The sequence below is a fragment of the Thermobia domestica genome, chromosome 1 (assembly GCF_964235325.1).
Source record: "Thermobia domestica chromosome 1, izTheDome1.hap1.1, whole genome shotgun sequence".
NCBI lineage: Eukaryota > Metazoa > Arthropoda > Insecta > Zygentoma > Lepismatidae > Thermobia > Thermobia domestica.
The window spans coordinates 57,971,170-57,992,089 of NC_137454.1; the positions used below are offsets into that span (position 1 = coordinate 57,971,170).

Consider the following 20,920-nt stretch of genomic DNA (forward strand, 5'->3'; position numbering starts at 1 on the left):
TATTAATATAAGTATTAAACTAACGATAACATAACTAACGATATTGCCTGGAACCCGGAGGTTCAATGCCGCGTTCACAAGAGCTCTCAATTGACTTCTGTTCCTTGTTAACTGAATCCAGTCTCTACTTTGTATTCCTATTTCTGCGAGATTCTTCTTAATATTATCCTCTCATCTGCGCCTAAATCTTTCTAATGGTCGTTTCCCGATTAATATACGTAATTAGACCATGCAATAGTAGGTTTATTGTAAAATAGATGTAATCTTTTTCCTCTTATCTATTCCAATATTTCTACCACGTTAACTAAAAGGACAGTATGACACGATACAAAGGTGTAACCAATGTAATTCTCGTCTTTAATGCAAATCAGGAAAATAGTTATAATTAATTTATACGTCAAAAGCAATAATTATACGTCAAAAGCATACAATATTTTCTTATTTTCCATCGTTGTTATTTAACTATTTCTCAGATTTAACTTCAATTTCCATAATTTTTCACTTGTAAAGATGTTTTGTTGTGAAGATAATAATTTTTCTTATTCTCCCTTGTTGCTTTCCTTCCAATCTCTTTTACGTTAGTTAAAATATTTTCCACACAAAATCAATGCTGCTTCTTTCTTTTCGTCTCACTGCACTTAAGTATGATCCTTTTCCAACAGATCTTTCACATTAATTAAAAAGACATGCTATACAAAATCAATCCCGATTATTCTTTGCATATTATTGTGTATCTTTTTTATTCCTCTACCGTATTTCTTCCAGTGTATCTTCCTCGTCGGTTAAAGAGATTCTCCATGCATTACAGAACTCTATTGTACAAGTGTATCACAGCTACTTTTATTTATGGAAGATACCGATTACTTCATTCCAAAACCAATTTATGCAACACGAAAAAGTACTCTCCACTACTTTCCTTTCTTTAAAAGTAAAACGTAATAGAATTGAGTATCTAAAATATTTTTCTTATCCTCCTGTATCACATAAAAAATAATTATGCTAGTATATAATGCATCTGAAATGTGTACCTCCCGTGTCTCTTACATATGCTACAATTTTAATAAATAAATCTTTGTTGAACCACTTTCTGATTTTAGTTAAAATAAGATTGCAATCAAGTGTATAAATACAATAACAGTATTATTCTATCAATAATAACAAATATACACATAAAGTAAATTTGTACAATCTAACTGTGTCATGTTACTTGTGTATTTAGAACTCAAACATCAAAATGTAAAAGTACTTACATGCATATTCACACACACTTTCTATATGTTAATGGCTAAGTTTCGTACCAAACATATTCAGTTCTACCTTAGAAAACGCTCCAAAAACGTAGTTATATCTCACTCACTCTACAATCTGCCTTCAAAAATGCTCACCTGTAAGTCGTATTCTCGTGTTCCTCTCTATAAACGTTATATTTTGAGCCGACTAAAGTTGCAGATCATAAGAACGTTCTCCTACTACCACAGTCACTATTTGCAACCGTACTAAGCTTTGCTTACTATGTAATAATTACATCACACCAATACCAGTTCTATTCCATCATACGTATAAGGTGAAGTGTTCTATATCCTAATATAGCCAAAATATTCTATTCCACATACATATTTATTTTAAAACCTAATTAACTCTATGGTCTACGGATCCCGGAGATTCAATGTTGCGTTCATAAAAGCTCTCCATTGGTTTCTGTTCAAGAGAAACGTCATGTTAGAAATAGCTACCGTGGCGCCACGTAACTCAACACCAGAAAACAAAATTGCTGGTTGCATGGGGCTAGACAATTACTATTCGGCTTATACAAAAATTACCACTCTGTTCGTATCTTACTTTGTGATTCTGAACACAGTAGGGTGTCAATTGAGACTTTATTTTATTTTATTTATTTATTTTGCTAAATGATAACAATAATGATCGAATTATTGCTTAACAGAAAAACCAGTGTCAAAATTATTAGTTCACCCGTATATTTTGAACAACAACCTGTACACCCGTATTTGAGTTCTTAAACCCGTAGATAGGGGTGAAAACCGGACAGTTGGCAGCCACGATAGTGATGGGCGAACTTTTATAGACGAGGACCTTAAGGCGGGCCAATATAATTTATTAAAAACAACAATTTACAAAATTTTTGTAATACTAAATCCTATTAATAATTAAAGTTTCTCATTATCTCGTTCGAAATGGAATGAACGGATTCTTAAAAGTGAAACTAAATGCTCATCTATCAACCTTTCTAATAGAACTCTTTTGGAATAACCCTATTCTTTTCATTCGTCAGAAAAGGAATCATGTCGTGGCCTGATAGAACCTTTCAGGAGTCTGGCAGGTGGGCCGTACTTGTCGCTCACTGTATTTAGAGCATATTCTTCTTCCTCATGATCTGTTTAAAATTCAGTCATCCTTCATGAAGTGACTGAAAGGATATCTATCTAGCCAAGATTCAGTTACGACACTTTGTTTCCTATGTTAATCAGCATCTTGAACCTTCAAACTAATTTTGTGCCGTAAAATCTGAATTTTTGTACATATGTATCAGAGATTAATCCTTAATGCTATCATAAAAATTAACATACAAAACTCATGAATCCGTCAACTGACGGTACCTGCTTTACAGAAGATTGTTCGCTGTATATCCGACCATTTTCGATTCGGTGCTGCCATCTGGCGAATCATGTTGAGTGTGTGTGTGTGTGTGGAAGGCGTCACATTGCCGAACGTAAGGCGAACTGCAGGAAACTGTATAAAAAGTACCTGGTGGGTTACAAATGGAAGAAAGTTGTCACAATGGATTAATCATATGTCCACCTCACTGCCGGTGGTCACATTCGGACTTGTATGGAATGGATGCAAACTAGATGATGATCCATATTCCATATGGACAAGGCTTCGAGTCATATTGTCAGAACATCACTACGCTTTTATCAGAAAATGGCAGAGGAAGTAGGAATTCATGTCATTCCGTTTGAGAACATTCCTGTGAAATCCCACATGTCACTCCAGTGGATTTTTGAGCATTTGAACTGTTGAAACGACATCTTCAACATCGCCGCCTGCGTACCCTAAATAATCCATTGAAAGCGTGCAGGGAGGAGTGGGATAGAATGCCCACGTCTGTCCTACACTCGAGCATGCTGCAGTGGAAACTGAGATGTCGTGTGATACTCTATAATGCTGCAGGGGTGCGGTCCAGTAGAACATAATCGGTGCTAGCGGCGCAGTATATCTTAAGGTGAGTACCCCTCAAAAATGATGGGATATATCTTCTTTTATATATATATATATATATATATATATATATATATATATATATATATATATATATATATATATATATATATATATATATATATATATATATATATATCTGTACAAAACTATTAATATATTAGTCACTTTAGACTACCACCAATTACTCTTACTTCTAGGATACAGTATTCCTACTATAAATCATTTAGCCCCATCGCACATAGAAATTCAAGTCAACAAAGGAGCTACCTAAAACTAACAACAGTAAATTCTTCGTCTTCATCATAGCCTGGTTCTCTTGGTGGGGGCACTTTATTTACTTTACCTACACTTTACTATACTATCCCGTCTGCCGTTCAAACTATTCTTATTTGAATCTACGTGAATGCTCGTGTATAAACAAGTAAGAATATAGGCGTTCAATACCAAGCGAAAGAAAAAAGAAATGACAATGAGTGTGAATGTAACTGACCAGGAAAAATGGCTACGTGATTCCACTAAATTATACTGTATTAATGCTTAAATGTGTATACCCTACATACACAATGCAAGTTTATATATATATATATATATATATATATATATATATATATATATACCACGTAAATAAATAAAGAAAAGAAAAGAAAAACTCACTTTTTGAAGTGTTGACTTCCAGCAGCCAAGGAATGTGGAACTCCGTCACCGTAGCTCTTTCTTCAGCTCTGTAAAACAAAATCAGACAAAAATGATAATTGGTTGCTTCATTTAATTCAAACCATAAAAATGTATTGTTAATATTTTTCTAATTAAAAATTACCGCATAGCTGCCCTTTTCGTGCAAAAGGTATCCGAGTTCAATTCTCTGTAGGTCTTCATGTGATTCTAAACTCACATACCATTAAGTTAAAATTTGGTTTGTTTTACATATTTTCTACAGTGTTATTGAATTTTCTCAGAAGTAATAATAGGAATAAACTTACATTTATTATTCTTGCCACTTTCGTAGTATTTTCTTACGTCTTGATGTAATCATCACATCTTGATAACAGACAATACAAGTTAGCATTATCTATCATAAGGTCGAGGTGTTCGCTTGTTGTTTACAAAATGTCAAAGGAAATTTCCTACGCAATATTTTGACACCATCAGTTATGTCCTGGAGTTTTTTTCCTTAAACAACTTAACTAGGTTAAGCAATACCTAGAAAGGGGAGACTGACCGATCTCTCTCTCACACAAATACTTAGTGAACTGAATATAGACGAGTTCACAGCAAAAAGGAAGATATTATTTAGAAATATATGTAACTAATATTAAAATTTTTCAGTACCGTAGATGCGGGCTACTTGAACCCAATTTTGCAATAAATTCGTTCCTCTGGCCTGTTTTGATCCACAAAAACTCGAAAGTTATTGTCATAACCCATATTAAGTGGGACCACAGGCTTTATTGTACATATCGAGGACAGTTTTAGTTACACATATTGAAAACAAAGCACAGGCGATTATTGTTAAAAAAAAAAATGGGTCCTAGTAAGACTCGCGTTCGGGCTACTTGAACCCACTCCCATATTTTCCTACAGAAAACCATTGAAATGTGCTCTGAAACTAAGTAGGACGTAAGTGTTCCAAGAACAACACTTTTTATTTACTGCAAACCACAAAGAGAACATGTTAAGAGGTACTACCAAATATAATGACTGTAATACCTGATTACGTTTTCTTCTACAGCTGCACGAGCCCTATCTATATTAGCAGCGAATCTAGTCGTTGACTGGAGGTGCAGTTTCTAAAATAATTTCACCCAATCTCGACTGGGAAGATTGTCTTAGAAAGCAATGACAGTTCTCCCATGCATGGCTAAATAGGACTTCATAAGAAATCTGAAATCAAGTCAATTAACGAGGAATCCGAAATCACAAACTTTATCAAGATGACTAGCGAAAGCTAATTCTTTTTCTTCAGTGAACACTTTCAGATGGCCCGGATTCTGCCTTGACCTGTTCTTTAATCTTCTTTCTATGGTGGAACGACTTATCTTGAAGTGAACTTCTGTTTCTTTTCGCAACATTTTCCCCGACTGAATTGCTGGTAAACATTCTTCAAGCTGTTATGAAAAATCAACATATTTTCGACCTGCAGGCAATCTTTTATATCGATGTACCATTTCGTACCGGTATCCTTAAGGAAATAATGAAAAGTCCTTACTTGTGCGACACGTGACAACGGACCTTCATTTTTCATTGATAAGAATAACAAAGGATGGGGTGGGATAAAGATAACAAAATATGTGGTAGGACAAATTATCCATGTTTTCCAGGTCATATTGTACACACTTCATAAATAATGCAATTACGCACACATCTTATTGTATATGAGAAAGTTTACCATGTCAGTTTCATTAACCTATATGTAACTACTTATGTGTATACTTAGCATTGGTTCCACTTCCTTGCAAATAGTGTCCACACATAAAAGTTTGGCGGTCAATAAATACACCCTTTTCGTCAACGACCTTTCTCACCGATGCTGCTCAATCGCAGCCTACCACAGAACTAGTTTCAATGTGTGTACGCCTGCATTATGATCCCATCTAATAGATCTAACTCTGAACTCACTAATTATTGCATTGCATATGGGACTTTAAACGAATTTTTGGTATGGGTCCAAGTAGCCCCTTAAGGGTCCAAGTAGCCCGCAATTACGGTATTTCAAATGAGAACTTACCAAAACACGTTTTCTATATCAATATCTGTAGCAATAAAAATATATGTTGCACGAGTAATAACAATTCTTTTTACAAACAACGAGTCTTTCTTTTAAAACAAAATCAAAGCTATTTCAATTACCGTGAGATTCTTTCGAACATAACTAATCTTCGGAAAGATCTTCAAAAAACAATATGAGTCTCATTATAAATAAATCAAAACAACAGAGATTAACTCCTTCGATTTCACTTAACCAATTATCTACTATTGTCTTTTTCCTTTTCTTTTATTTTTCTTTTTTCTTTTTTGACATTTATAAAAGGTGCATACCAAAAGTATATGCCGTTTTGTTCTGAAGTCTGCACTTTTTGTCATCTCAGGAAAGGAATTTCGGCGTCGGAGACCATCCTTCGTCTCTAAGCAGTGCAGGTTTTGTTTACAAAGTGGCAGGAGTTGAATCACAGTGCCTGAACGAGTAGGACGTGTTTCTATCCGGGAACTTGGAATTTTCGGTTGAAGATCAACAGGTAATTGTAAAATTCCTCACCACAGCTGGACGTTATGTAACCGATATTCATCACCAACTGAAGGATGCGTGTAATGATAGTGCTCTTGCAGAAAACACTGTTAGGAAGTGGGTACGTGAGTTCACAGCAAGACGAAAGTGTCTGAAAGCTAAGTAGAGGTCTGGACGACCAAAAACATCAACTGACGCTACACTGCCCATGTTGAAAATATCATATCAACATACAGGAGATCTGTGATGCAATGGAAACAGTAGAACTAATAATTACAAACGAACTGGGTCTAAGGAAAGTTAATTCTCACTGAATTCTACGAATGCTTAATGACGATGAAAAGGAGGCAAGGATTCGATCATGTGTTCCAAATTGATATGCTTCAGGGGAGGACTCAAATTTCTTGGAAAGTGTTGTGATAATGGATGAATCACATATACCATTCTCATCCGAGAAACAAAAATGCAGTCTCTGCAATAGAAATAAACAAATTTACCACTTCCCAAAAAATTAATTAGTTGACATCCAATGAGAAGGTGATATACGCTATCCTCTGGTATTCTCAGGCAGTTATATTGTCCATTCTGTTCTGAAACGTCATGCAATTACAGGCGAGTATTTTCGCACACTTTTGGATACATACTTTTTTGCAAATTTACTGAGAAACGACTATAAATGGAAAATGGAAATTTCATCCTCGACATGGACAATGTACCGCCACACTGTGCTAATGTTATGATCTCATTCTTGGCTTACCATGGCACTGAACTTCTGCTACACACCTCCTACTCACCAGATTTAGCTCCAAGTTACTTCTGGCTGTTTCAAACCTACACGGACGCCATTTTGTCAGTAGATTATCTCTGGGAAGTGCTATTTTCCAGTATCTGAAACATACACCCAAATATGAACTATGCCACATGCTACACAAAGTGAACAGAACGATGGCAACTATGTATCAATAAAAGGGAAGAGTTTGTTGAGAAATAGAAACAGGTTAGTTCCCTGTATTTCCTTGTTCTTGGAAATTAGAACGAAATGGCACGTACTTTTGGTGTGCACTTCGTTATTTTATTTGCATGATTAATGGCAATGGGCACGGACGCGAGCAGGGGTGGATCCTGGAACTCTGAACTCCACGTTCCCCACGAAATCCCGACTTCCCTGTAAATTTTGTCTAATTTTTGGAGTGATTTTATAAAGCTAATATAATTTATCCTCATATTGAGTTTAGACCCCCCGAAAAGCTTTAGACCCCCTGAAATAAATTCCTGCGTGCCTGCCTGCATATACGTATTATTTTTGTGATGGAAGTACTGGGTGTTGATATACAGAGTAAAATTATTCAGTGTTGTTGGTTGTCATTGTAAGAGTTTAAAATTGATTTATTACGATGTGATTCTTCTGTTTCTTCATGTTCTCATTTAAAGACAAGAACTTTTATGGCAGTATAATTTATATATATATATACAGACTGTTCCATAATTCGTGTTATTTTCTACAGCGCTGGGAGAAGATGAAGTTTATACACTATTAATGTAAAATTTGGCACTCTTATTGAGAAATATCTGAATTTTTCGAATTTCTAAAGAAAATAAGAGAAAATTGCTGTTTAGTCCCCCTTTTAGGGGTGTAAACACGAAAGTTCATTTTTCTTATGGGAGATTCAATGTTAAATTTTAGAAGCAGTTTTCTCCAATAATTATTCGTGAAGATTTTGGAGCAAATGAGTTGTATTTGTTACAAAATGCAAAAACACTCATTCAAAAAGCTAGTAAAGCCGTCTCAAACATTATTTTGCGAAGGTCCCCGTTTGGGGGGGCAAGGGGCGTAAAAAGGTGGTGGGTGATATGTTACCAAAATCCCAAAATGTATTTTCGGAATGCCAGTAAGCGTGAGATTAATCACAAATGTCACAGAATTAATGCTCCAATGTCCTTACATGTAAGAGTGACTGATAATGGGGCTACAGCCCCCTTTCAAAAATAAAAAAAAATCACCATAAATATCCTTAGTAGGGACATACGAGAAGAAGGTATTTTTTTAATTAATGTAAAATTAAGCGCCATTGTATCAAAAGAGTATGCGTTTTTCAAATCGGGAATGTTATTTTGATAACGCACCGCCTTAAGGGGGCACAGGGGGCGGAGCACTCGATGATGGATCTTTATAAAAATTCAAATTTTGTTCCGGAAATGGCAGTGAGCGTCAGATTTTTCACCACTGTCACAGAATTAATATTCTAATGCTCCTTGCATGAGCCAGTGACTTATATGGGGCTATAGCCCCCTCTCAAAAAAAATCACCATAAATATCCTTAGTAATGACATACGAAAAGAAGGTACTTTCTGTCAATTAATGTGTAATTTGGCGTCGTTGTAGCACACAGGTATGAGTTTTTCACATCTGAAATGTTATTTTAGTAACCACTGCGTTAGGGGGCACAGGGGGCGAAGCATCAGATGATAGACATTTATAAAAATTCCAAATTTTGTTCCGGAAATGCCAGTGAGGGTCAGATTAATCACAAATGTCACAGAATTAAGATTCCGATGCTCCTTGCATGTGTCAGTGACTGATATGGGGTACAGCCTCGCTTCCAAAAATCATATAAAAAATTCACCATAAATATCCTTAGCAGGAACATACCGGAAGAAACTATTTTTTTTTAATCAATTATGTTTAATTTGGTCTTATTGTGCTAAAAAGGTATGTGTCTTTTGATATGGGATGTTACTTTGGTACCGCACCGCCTTAGGGGGCACAAGGGGCGAAGCATAAGATTGTGGATCTTTATGAAAATTCCAAATTTTATTTTGAAAATGCTAATGAGCGTGAGATTAGTCACAAATGTCACAGAATTAATATTCCGATGCTCTTTGCATGTCCCAGTGACTTATATGGGCTACAGGTATGAGTTTTCCACATCTGAAATGTTATTTTAGTAACCACTGCGTTAGGGGGGCACAGGGGGCGAAGCATCAGATGATAGACATTTATAAAAATTCCAAATTTTATTCTGGAAATGTCAGTGAGCATCAGATTAATCACAAATGACACAGAATTAAGATTCCGATGCTCCTTGCATGTGCCAGTGATTGATGTGGGGCTACAGCTCTCTTCCACAAATCACGATAAATATCCTTAACAGGGACACACCGGAAGAAGTTATTTTTTTTAAATCAAGTAATGTGAAATTTGGCGCTGGCGTTTTTTTTTAATTCGGTATAATTTTGATAACGCACCACCTTTAGCGGCAAAGGGGGCGAAGCATAAGATTGTGGATCTTTATGAAAATTCCAAATTTTATTTTGAAAATGAGCGTGAGATTAGTCACAAATGTCACAGAATTAATATTCCGATGGTCTTTGCATGTCCCAGTGACTTATATGGGCTACAGCCCCCTTCCAAAAATCACAAAAATTCACAATAAATATGTCATTATTGCAAAACGAAAAAAAAAATTATACAATAAACATGGAAATTAACTGTAAATGAATAACCTCTGTCAGTGTAACTGATTATGCATATAACTTTGTTGTTATGGTGTCACTGGAATATAATCAAAGAATTTTATATTTTTAAAAATCAATTAGGGCTCTTTTTATAGCAGATAATCTCACACACAAATCACCTACGTATTTTCTATACACTTAAGCAGAACCATCTCGAAATAGAAAACAAAATGACAATGGAAAACGTAGCAGGAACCAAAAAAAAAAATCTTAATGAAAAGTAAGATCTTAAAAATTAAGTGAGCTTTAAGTTTCAATATTGTTTGCTTTATTCGTAAAAAGAAAAAGCATGTATTTTCATTACTTCTTACACAATAATCGTATTATCCTACTTTCCATATAACAATTTACTGGTATGTACTGCAGACGTAATACACACGGACACACGGTTGTAATAGAAACAAATGTTTCCCGAGGAATAAGAATCAGTTGCTGGAAATTATTCTTTGTTGAAAACAACTCTTTTTGGCTCTACTATCACTAATTATTTAAAAAGATCATTAACCTAAGTGTAAAGCCCATAAAATCAACTTACTTTTATTCGGCATGCCCTCCTGAACGAGCAAGACATAAATTAATGCGATTTACTAAAGAAACTGTGAACACCTTCTCCAACATATCTGGAGTGATCATCTCTATACTGTGGACAATCCTCTGTTTCAAGTCCTCTACACTGTTACATGATTTTTGGTAAACAATTTGTTTTAGGAATCCCCACAAGAAAAAATCGCATGGTGTAAGATCCGGACTTCTTGGTGGCCATTCGACACTTGACCCCATAGAAATTATCCGTTCCCCAAATTTCTCTCTCAAAAGATTTATAGTCGTATTTGAGCGATGCGCTGGCGCTCCATCTTGCATAAACCATAATTCATCACTTTGACCCAAATTTAAACGATCAAGCTCAGCAAATATTTTTTCTCTTAGTAGCTTTTGGTATGATGACGTTGTTACATTTTCATCAAAAAAGAAAGGTCCGATCACCTCAGTCGCAGTTATACCACACCAAACCATTATTCCTCGTTTGTCCATTGACACTTCTGATCTCACGTTCGGCTGTATCGATGACCAATATCTTGCATGTGATGAGGACACAGAACCATTTAAGAAGAATTTTGCTTCATCGGAAAACATCACTTGAAATAAGAACATAGGGTTTTCATTTAACTTCTCGATAAACCAGTTACAGAAATAAACACGATCACCATAATCACTTGCACATAATTCAGAAACCATTCGGACCTTGTATGGTTTTACCTTCAAGTTTCTTAAAATTATTTGTAGCGTAGTTTTCTTAATATTTAAGCCTAAGCTTCGACGAGCAAGGGATTTCCGCGGTGAACTAGTAACAGATAACAACACCTGTCTTTTTGTTTCTTCTGTAGATACACTTGGAGATCTTCCTGCACTTTTTCTAGATGCAAGATGGACAGTGTGAAAACAATTGCTGCGGAACTGTTTGTACAAACGGTGAATTTGCATATCGTGTACTTTTAATCCGAGTTCTTTAACTATACGGGATCTTGTTGCTCTTGCAGATTTTTCTGATAAAATGTACCATTCAATTACATTAGCTCGCTGATCCTGAGTTAAAGACTGCATGATCGAAGGACACTACAGTATGAATACACTCTTAAAGTATACTGGAAACGACAAGTAATTATCAAATGATTAAGCCAGTCTATCCCCGAGATTCACCTACTATGTAATGTCCATTTCCGAAGAAGTCAATCTAACCCACGTGCTGATTGCAGACACGAAATTCTATTGAACTGTCAACACGTTAACTCGTAAATCGTTGGTGTATTGCGATAAGAAAAGGTCTGAAACTGTTGTCAGCACACATGAACAAGAAGTTGAGTCAGGAATTAGAGGGTGTTTTATAAACAAAAGTTTGTTGACATTGCTTAAAATCAGCTTACAGTGGGACGCCAACAAATGATTCGGACGTGTTCCAGTGCTTCTTAAACACACATCTCTTATCATGCATTCAGAATAGGCCAGAGAGAAGCATGGAAGATAATAAAACAAAGTGGTGTAGTTATTTAAATGATTTGGGACCAGGAAGGGGGAATTGAATCACTAAAGTGGTCGCTGGCACATGGAGGTAGCTTCTAAGCATTAATTTTGGTATATTTCCAAATATTTTGACGCTCACGGGAAATAACGAAAAGTTTGAATTTTTCTTACTGCCTATCTTCCCCAATTTGCAGGTTTGGCGCAATAAAACTAGAAACGCATGTACCATCATAGATGAAAGGTGAGGAAGAAGAGGAATGGTATCGTATTTTCTACCTAAAACTGCTAATTTACAGCAAAATTCGTATAAATATAGAGCAAACTGCTTTCCGCATTTTACATTGAAACTCCAGTTAGACCAATCAAATTTTGAGTTGACGCCACTAAAAGAGATCAACACATGACCATTATCATATTGTCGCTTTAGCTCTTTTTCTAAACAAACATTTTTCGACAATAATGCCAAATTTCACTTTAATAATGAAAAATATTTACCTTCTGCCAGTAGGTCCTTGCGTATAAGGACATTCATCATGAATTTCTATTGTTTTATGAAAGGGGATTGTAGCCTAATATCAGTCACTGGTACAGTCCGCAGCAAAAAACCTGCAACATGAGCATATATGTTTATTGTGAAACGACGAAGTCTTTTGCTCCAAAATAAGTATGCAGGGGAGGACGCCGAGGTTTCTCCTGGCGTGATTCATGCCACTTAGACGTTATGTTGATTCCCTGTGCTGTTAGTCGTAGTTTCACAACAAACTTACATGCTCATGTTGCATGTTCTTTGCTGCGGATTGTACATGGAAATAGCATAGGAGCATTAATTCTGTGCGCCTTGCAATCAATTTCATGCTCATTGGCACTACCAAAATAAAATTTGGAAGTTTTATACTTCGGCCCCCGTGCCCTCCAAAACCAAAAATTACCAACCGCGCCCTTTTTCCCCTGTTACCAAAATAACATTTCAGATTTGGAAAATACATAACTTTTTATTACAATAACGCCAAATTTCACATTAATCGACCAATAGAAAAAAAACTTCTTCTGGTATGTCCCTGTCAAGGATATTTATCGTGATTTTTGGTGATTTGTGGAAGGTGGCTGTAGCACCACATCAATCACTGCCACATGCAAGGAGCATCGGAATATTAATTCTTTGACATATGTGATTAATCTAATACTCATTCACACTTCCAGAATAAAATTTTGAATTTTTATAAAGATCCATCATCGAGTGCTTCGCCCCCTGTGCCTCCCTAAGGCGGTGCGTTATCAAAATAACATTCCAGATTTGAAAAACGCATACTATTTTGATACAATAACGCCTAATTTTACATTAATTAAAAAAAATACCTTCTTCTCGTATGTCCCTACTAAGGATATTTATGGTGATTTTTTTATTTTTGAAAGGGGGCTATAGCCCCATATAAGTCACTGGCACATGCAAGAGGCATTAGAATATTAATTCTGTGACAGTGGTGAAAAATCTGACGCTCACTGGCATTTTCGGAACAAAATTTTGAATTTTTATAAAGATTCATCATTAAGCGCTTCGCCCCCTGTGCCCCCTAAGGCGGTGCTTTATCAAAATAACATTCCCGATTTAAAAAACGCATACTCATTTGATATAATGACGCCAAATTTCACATTAATTAACAAAAATACCTTCTTCTCATATGTCCCTACTAAGGATATTTATGGTGATTTTTTTTATTTTTGAAAGGGGGCTGTAGCCCCATTATCAGTCACTCTTACATGTAAGGACATTGGAGCATTAATTCTGTGACATTTGTGTTTAAACTCACGCTTACTGGCATTCCGAAAATACATTTTGGGATTTTGGTAACATATCACCCACCACCTTTTTACGCCCCTTGCCCCCCCAAACGGGGACCTTCGCAAAATAATGTTTGAAACGGCTTTACTAGATTTTTGAATGAGTTTTTTTTTGCATTTTGTAACAAATACAACTCATTTGCTCCAAAATCTTCACGAATAATTATTGGAGAAAACTGCTTCTAAAATTTAACATTGAATCTCCCATAAGGAAAATGAACTTTCGTGTTTACACCCCTAAAAGGGGGGCTAAACAGCAATTTTCTCTTATTTTCTTTAGAAATTCGAAAAATTCAGATATTTCTCAATAAGAGTGCCAAATTTTACATTAATAGTGTATAAACTTCATCTTCTCTCAGTGCTGTAGAAAATAACACGAATTATGGAACAGTCTGTATATATATATATATATATATATATATATATATATATATATATATATATATATATATATATATATATATATATATATATATATATCCAGAACTTAAAGGCAGAGGGGAGTAAGTCATTTTTAGTAAATTTTCAGGAGAGACAGAAAACAGTGCCTTACTTCTTTTTACCTTTAAGTGCCTTCGGACTAGTGCTCTCAAACGGGTCGGGTCAGTTCACTTTGGTCAACTGAGTTTAGTTTGAGCTTAAACTCGGCTGGAGTCGAAAGCTGCCGTTTTTCACTAGCTGCCTAATTAAAAATAGCAATTTTCAATTGATTTTATAGAAAACATAAATCTATTTTGAACACTTGCAGTTACTGTTTTTATGGTAAATGCTTATTTTTGTACTTGAGTGTACTTTAATTTTTAAATGTGGAAGATTGATTTTACCAATCGACTGTAATATTAATATCTACGCCAGTATGGAGTCTGGATTTAGAACAAAACTAGAAGTTGTTTAAGCAAGGTCAAAAGAAAGCTTGGATATGGTCGACCAAGCCCAAGCAGGGCCGCAGTGGCTCAGTGGTAGAGAATTCATCTCTGGTGCATGGTGTCCTTGGTTCGATCCCAGCTTGTGCTAAGTGGGCTTTGTGGTGGAGAAACGCCGTGTAGTGGGTTTTCTCGAGGTTCTCCTGTTTCCTCCCACTTTCTTCATTCCACCATTTCATTCATTTCTCATGGTCATCATATCCCTTAGCCTCGGTGTAGAATCGAGGGACCTTAAACTGAATATTTCATTTTATTTCACCAAGCCCAAGAACATCAATATAAGAATAAGATAAAGATTGGATATGCAAGACGAAGTGCATGGTAATCTTGCTCTTGGCCTTGTTTTGGTGATCACCAAGTAGCGATGAGCATATTTTTTTGCTTTCCGTATAGTATGAAAGACCATAATCAAAATCACACTTGGTCTTCGTTTGTACCGATGAGGCGAGCATTCTTGGCTCTTGTATAGCATGAAAGACCACCAAGGCTACGAAATGCAGGACCAAGACTTGACTGTGCAAGACAAAGAATAAGACGCAGTATTGATGACCAAGACCCAGGGTGGAAATTGTTTGAATTTCATTTGTTGGGCTGAAAGTTATGAAATAAAATTAGTACTTTATAATTAATTATCATACTGTATTTTTAAATTTTAAATTACAAAATTCATATTATGTATCTTCTTACGTGCAACTATATATACTGTAAAATACGTTTTAATTACCGAGAAAGAAAAATCAAAATGGCGCGGGTCCCGGAATCATAAGAACCTATTTTGGAATGAAAGTTGAAGGGTTGGAAGAAATCACAGGTGTTCTCCCGTTTCCTCAACCCTTATCATTGTAGTTAAACGACTTCCTTTTGTCTCCTCCAAGAAACTCTTGCTACTGCCTTCCGAGAACACCCCCTGCCGTCCGAACACTGACCTTTAAGAAAAAGTTCGTCACATAAAACTAAAGCAAGAAAAAAATAAATTTCTCCCACGTCGGAAATTGGTATCAGTTGTATAAAGAAATAACCAAACCTCAAAAGTGCCAAATATTCATTAAGATGCATATACAAATCCCCCGCTTGATCTAGCAAGTGGTTAACGTGTAAGACTTCGGTACACGTGGTCCGGGCTTAATTCCCAATGGGAGTGCATTTTGGCGGTCACCCAATGTCGTGACCATAGTGCTCTCAAACGGGTCGGGTTGACCCGACCCGAGCGAGTCAATCGGGTTGTCGGGTCAGGGTACTCGGGTCGGGTTGTCGGGTCAGGTCAATCGGATCGGATCACGGGTCGGTCTTCAACCCGAACCGACCCGACCCGTTGAGAGCACTACTTCGGACTTACATATCCAATTTTATTGTTGCTATTTGATAAAATATTCATAATACAACTACAAGCTTTCTAAGAATAAGATATCAGAACACGCGTTTCAAATCTGGGAATAACTTATTTTCAGAAAAAAAATGGCTTACTCCCCTCTGCCTTTAAGGTCCGGATATATATCTTGGGCACGTGTTAAAATGTTTTTCTGCAACTTTCTATTTTTGAGATGTTCGCATAATGGGATTGCAACTGGCTTCCTAGCAACTATAGGACAAAATTATGGCTTTCACTCAAGCTATTGTGAGATAATTGAAGAGTACGAGGAATTAGTGCCCATACATTTGCAGGTATACTTGAGAATTTTCAGCACTGTTACAAATCTGCTACGGCACTATTAGTGAAATAATCACAGCTTTAGCACAATCCTTGACACTTCCGTGTAAAGCTAGCAGATAATGGAAATTTCTGTTTTGTAAGTTTAGACATTCAAATTCCCTTAAGTTCTCGAGCGATTTTTTTTTTTTTTTTTTTTTTTAAGTATGCACTTGTGTACAAAGAGAAAACCTACATTCAGACCTCCTGTGTCAAAGAAGTTAGTCATAATCCGGGATACAAGATATGTATGTATAGGAATCTTGCCAATCTTTTAAATGTGAATATTTTAATCCAAACTCGCAGCTGTAGCGGAAAAGTGAAGATCCTCCTTCCTATATACTCCCTGTTTCTGTACGTTATTCTAAACAGTGGTCCGAAAGACCTGTGTCCCACTCAATTTTTACATTGATTTTCCTACCTTAATTCTTCGCTGCGGGCATGTTCCTACACAGCAAAAACGATGGTGATAAAAATAACTGACTTTAAACACAGGCAAATGGTTCCAGCATGACCAAACTTGAGCATATTGCTCGGAGTCTATAAGCTGATTACACATCACCAGCTAAAAACAGTGTAGTCGGAAATAGCCCTTGTGAACAGAACCGAAATGAAGTACAGATATCACAAATACTCAAAGGGAGAAATTATTGTGTAATTACAAACATGGCCTGTACATGCTAATTAATATTCTTCCACGATAAGGCCACTTGATTTATCTTAATATCAAGGAACCAAACCTTTGACGGAAGTTGATCTGAACCTTGCCAAATTCGGGTTGATGGAATACACAACATTCTCTCCTCTTCTTTATTACATATCGATTTTTCCTATGTATTTAAATTTATTTGTCCCTTACGGATCTTTTTTTTTTTTTTAAAAAAAAAAAACGTTTCGGAACACTTTTACTATTACGTACATCCATTACCGTGATTGCTTGTAGTTCTATTTCCAGTTCTTTCCGTTCAATTTTAGAAACCCAGACCTAGATAAGAAAGAACCTATTACCCCTGACATTTGTAAACGGAGATGAAGAAAAGACAAAGACGAAGAACGTGAGATTGGAATTCATCTGTTCTCGTCTTCCTCAAATCAAAAAAAGACTTTTCCATCAGTTCAGCAATTTCCTTGTGTTCTATCTCCATATTGAAATCTCAGCCAAACCACGACTAAATAGCAAATGTAATCAATCTTAAACCGTTATCTTAAATACGAAGATTTTTTTTCTTTCGATTTTCACAATACGAAAAAATGTCTCTATCTTAACGAATAAATATAAAGCAAATGACAATGTTATTTCCAAGGCCTACATATTCAAATTATGGGAAACTTGATCATAAGAGTTAGCTACTCTGGCGGTTAACTTATATTTTCATCGGCTTTTTATCAGACCCATTATAATATACTATAGTAGCAGAATCATGGAGAAGTTAAAATCACTTACGAATAATAACACTAGTCACATGAAAGAAGAATGCGGATCTTTAAGGAACTTTGGCCGCTGAATTCGAATCTGCAATCCGTTTTTCTCTATCACGCAGTTTTCCCGTGACAGAGGGATTTTCGGGAAATTTTCCCCAAAATTTCCCTTTTTCTTCATTTTTGTACCTCTAGCTCGGGTACCCTTAGGCATATAAACATACAAATTATATTCTAGGTTAGCTTGATTTATACTTAGTAAACCCTGTAAGTTTCATCTGAGTCGCATCATTCTTCATTGAGAAATAAATATATGCTATGTGTACTGTCCATTTTACCATATACAATAGGTGCAGAAAAATCACATGTAACTTACACGGGAATTACAATATAAGCAAGGTTTATACTTCATTGGATTTGTAATGAAACATACTTTACAATGATGTATACACCATGTCCGCCATTTTTATAAGAGGAAAATTCTAGAGGGATTTTTCGGGAAATTCCCTAAAAAAGTAGATTTTTTGTCTCATGTCACTGTTCATATAGTGATACAGAAACGGGAATTGCGCCAGATTAATCCTATTCAAAAACTGATCTTTAACTCCAAAAGTATACAACAAAATTCTTAGTTTCCACGCCTTTTAAACGTTATTCAAGATAGTAAACAAAAAATTAATATTGACCTACAAAAACAAATATCAATAACTCACAATGGATCAAATGCACAACTGCTTTACAAAGTATGAAAATAAAACATTTGTACTTACAATTAATTCTTCCTTTTGTAGTGACAGTCACTTTCTCTAACTAAAAACCAGCAATAGTCGCCCATCATATGAGGATCCCATTTACCTTGATAACGTTGCTCCATTTTTTGAATGTCCTGATGGAATCGTTCCCCTTGTTCGTCACTTACAGCTCCTAAATTCTCGGGGAAAAATTCCAAGTGGGAATGAAGAAAGTGAATTTTCAGGGACATTCTACATCCTAACCTTTGATAGCTATCCAAAAGCTATGGAACCAATTGACGGTAATTTTCTGCCTTATGATTTCCCAAAAATCCATACACCACTTTAGTGAAAGCTCTCCAGGCGGATAGTTCATCATTATTTAACTTTGTCTCAAAGATGTTGTCCTTTAATAGTTTCCGAATTTGGGGCCCGACGAATATCCCCTCTTTTAGTTTCGCGTCACTAAGTTTTGGAAACTGACTTCTAAGGTACGCAAAACCTTCTCCATTCTTGTCCATGGCCTTAACAAAGTTTTTCATTAAGCCTAATTTTATATGTAAAGGCGGCAGCAGAATTTTTTCTGAATTAACTAAAAGAGAATACTTAACATTGTGTTTGCCTGGCATATATGTTTCTCTTGGGGACCATTCTTTTTTAATGTAGTGTGATTCAGTTGCCCTACTGTCCCACAAGCAAAGAAAACAACAGTATTTTGTAAATCCTCCTTGAAGCCCCAGTAATATAGCAATGACCTTTAAATCACCACAAATTTGCCAACAGTACTTGTTATAATGTATCACAGCTGACAACACAGACAAACTTTCGTAAGTTTCCTTCATCTATACGGAATATGCCATTGGAATTAATGGTTTAGTGTTCCCATTATGTAGCAAAACAGCCTTAAGGCTTGTTTTAGAGGAGTCGATAAACAACCTCCATTCTTCAGGGCTGTGTTGCAAACCTAGTGCATCCATTAAACCATCTATATTTGTACATGCACAAAGGGAATTTTGCATTATATAGTAACCTGAAAATTGTTCATGGTGCCTTCCATTTCAATTCAGGCAGAGCATGTACCATCACCATCTCAGATATTGTTGAAACTTTTTTTATAGCAACTAGACATGTTTTTAAGAGGCCCATATTTTTTTGTTTTGTCGAAAAAAGTTTTCCCGCCATGTAATGGGCCATCAAAGACGGGGAGTACAATTTATGAATTGTGGAAGACATGGAAAATGGTCAACTTCGGAGCCTCACCATTCGCCTATGGAGACAGGTAGAGTTATAATTCTTGTTGTGGTATGTACATAGGGATATAAATAAACTATATTTTATTATAGTTTGGTTTGCGCATGCGTATCTTTTTGTACATAAATTAACAAATGAACGTCAATTTATCTGAAAATTCGAAGTTTGCGAATTTTTTTCGAGCACTTCCGGTTCGAATTTTAAAATTCTGTTTTCGCGGTTGGTAAGACCTAGCTACCCGCTTTCCGAAAAAAATTTTGTATCGCTTCTGTGTGCAACCGTTTTGTCGCAAAAAATTCGAGAAATTGTAAAATTTTCAAAAATCGCCATTTTTGGGCGCCATTTTCTCGAAAACACCATTTTTTAAAATTCTGAAATTTTGTCAGATGGTTCAACTTTACATGAATAATAAACACACCAAATACCATTCTCGACCAATGCTTCGTGAATTAACTGCTGCCTTTTAAAGTTAGCGAAGTTTCGTTAACTTTGATGTCACAGTTAGCAACACTGGGAACAATAAAAGTGCAATGATTTGATGATGTTTCTGATTCACATTCATTAAATGAAGAATAAAAGGTTTTCTTGACTGTTTTGTTCATTATTTTGATCAAGAAGGCTCTCTGAAATAGTAAAATGAGCCTCCCCCTACTCCTCCGTTTTCTTAAACCGAAATAATCTGAGGTGGAAATTACGATTACGAAACACATAAATTTTAAGTTTACTTGAAATGGCCATCCAATAAATTCTGATGATCTACACAAAGCCTGAACTATTACCTCAGTGATGATTTGGAATGCTCCAAACAAAGTCTCAATTAAGTGCGGTGTCATTAGTGATCGAAAAAGGACAACAAGTTTAAAAAATCGAAACGTTTTCTTACGCGTTCCAAAGAAATTTACTGACTTTTTAAACAGAACAATCCCAACATAAGAATGGGTCACTCGGAATTTTACAGTATTCGACTAAAGTGGCTCAGTCCGCAACCTGCGAGGGAAGTGTATGTGTGTGTGAGTATTGTGCAAATTTTAAGTTAGCTGCTACTGCGTTGCTACAAATCAAAGGTGCAGTC

At 35.9% G+C, this 20,920-nt stretch overlaps 1 protein-coding gene across 4 annotated transcripts in view; it reads right to left on the minus strand.

Moving 5' to 3' along the window:
- Positions 1-20,920, minus strand: part of LOC145684938 (uncharacterized) — a 96,891-nt gene that overhangs the window by 38,878 nt on the left and 37,093 nt on the right. Inside the window, exon 3 of one of the 4 annotated variants that reach the window (XR_014131437.1) lies at positions 3,895-3,962. The exons of the other annotated variants lie outside the window; for them this stretch is intronic. The gene's annotated coding sequence lies outside the window, so the exon portion shown is untranslated. The remainder of the gene's footprint in view (positions 1-3,894; positions 3,963-20,920) is intronic. 4 annotated transcript variants of the gene reach the window in all.